We start from the raw sequence: 2,138 nt of genomic DNA, 5'->3' as shown, positions 1-2,138 counted from the left end.
CATGAAACAAGATCTTTTATTCATACAATTGGATGAAGGCCAAAACATTTTGGCCCTTAAACAACTTCAATTCATGTCCCACTACCTGTAATGCATTCATAAACAAGAAATTAATTATTTCTGCTTCCTGCCAAGTTTGCATATACTATTGTAATAACAACTGTTGTTGTTGTTGTTGTAACAAAGCAATCATCTATTGTAAAGCTTCACCACTACTTGAACCTACAGAATCCCCTAACTTTACACACCTCTATTGCCGACTTTCATGTCGGGTTTACAACTATCGCGGGCCGTAAAACACAATAGGATGAAGGGAGATTCATGGAGAGGAATTGATGAAAGAGAAGGGGTTCGAAGAAATAGAAGATGTAGAAGAATACTCATAGAGGCGAAGCCTATCAGTTTATTTCTATCTCCTAAGAAGATAAATCCCTTGTAGACAAAAAACGTGCATCACACAATAGCTTCTTCTTTGCTACCCAGACCACTCCTTCTTCTTCTCTAAGTTCAGAGTGTTGTTTGCTGCCTATAAACTGCAATCATGCACCTCGCATAATTTTTCCAATCCTTCTTTTTGCATGAAATACCCAAAAAATGATTAAAAGCCACTTGCTTTTTTTAAAATACATGTCATCTTATTCTAGAAGTTGTCTATAGCTTTTGAATATTTACAAGAAATAATATTCAAAATATTAAAAATAGGCTAAACTTGTCTAAAAATCTAGTTTTTTAAAAACATCTATAGTAGGGACACTCACATTAATGATTAATATGGCATTGAATCTCTAGATCAATAAGAAAGCCAAATGACAATGTACTCTAGAGTTTTTCACACTGTATCCACGTCGTGACACAACACCGTTAGACTATAAATTCATAAAAATGCAAAAGTTTTGTATTAGAGGTTAGGGTAGTGTACCCCTTAGATGTTGGTGGGGTGGTTTGAGGTGACTAGAAGAGACCTTGGTAGGTGTGAGACCTATTTTATGTCCTGATAGGTGGTGCATTTATTGGGAGCCATTGATAAGTGGAAATTTCCAAATCTTGATCAATAGGGGCCATTTTATTAGTGTATGTCAAAATCTCGAGGAAGTTACTACATGTATATCCTCTACATCATGTGCGTTCAATAAATTTATATTACACCCTTCTATATGTGAAAAATTTATAATAGTATTTTAAAAATACTTTATTTTAAACCCACGTGATGCACACATATATTCATGAGTAACTTACCCGAGGGCAAAAGGCAATGAAATAGATTCAAAAGACCGTCAAGCCAAGCTTTAGAAGTAAGAAAGAGTTGAACGGGCTAGACAACGGGCCTAAATTATTAGAACATATTCTCCACAAAGGGGTGGTCCAATATCCGTATAAGAGAGGGGTCTAGTAACCTTAGCCCCACGCATAGTCCGCTAAGAGGAGGAAGTTCTAGTACTTCCCCCTTTTTAGTTAGTCATTCCACTTTGAGTGAAGTAATAGTTTCCATAGTTCAAACCCCTTTATTGAATCCGATTGTCACCATGGTGCAACCCATTGCAATCCCAACAGGATTGTCAAACTTGCTAGTATCTAAGGATTTCCTCTATCCATTTTTCAATGGGTTCGTAAAGGAAAACACAGAACTTCATATTAATGAATTCCAAAAGTTAATGTTTAACTGTCGAATCCAAGATGAAGGAAACTTGATAATATTCTTTAATATGAATCTGCAAGGATGAACTATAGTATGGTATCATAGCGTAGAGGTTGGAACCATAACTACGATCGACTTCTTCGCGGCCTTTTGAAGAGAGTTTTCCCTTGAAAGGGAAGGTCAATATTGGCTACGTGTTCTCAATGTAACACATCAAGAACCTCATGAGAATGTTCGAGTTTATGCCGAGAAATTGAAGGAAGTATTCCGTAAGTTGTAAACCTGTATTCCTATTCTAGCTAGTCAGTTGTTGCAATACTTTTTAAATAGACTAGACTTTAATATTCAAGTGTAGTTGAGTAGTGTTGCTCTTACTCACATTTATAGGGCTATCACAAGAGCTGAGAAGGTAGAATCACAATCATAAGTAGCCTAAACCTCTAGGGAAATCAAAATCCCCGTCTAGGTATTGAAAATACTTTGAAATTGACAAATGGAGGTC

Source organism: Lygodium microphyllum, chromosome 23 (assembly GCF_053477565.2).
Source record: "Lygodium microphyllum isolate KBCC chromosome 23, Lygodium_microphyllum_v1.1.10, whole genome shotgun sequence".
Lineage (NCBI taxonomy): Eukaryota > Viridiplantae > Streptophyta > Polypodiopsida > Schizaeales > Lygodiaceae > Lygodium > Lygodium microphyllum.
The sequence above is the reverse complement of the archived record's forward strand: the minus strand, read 5'-3'. Positions refer to the sequence as shown.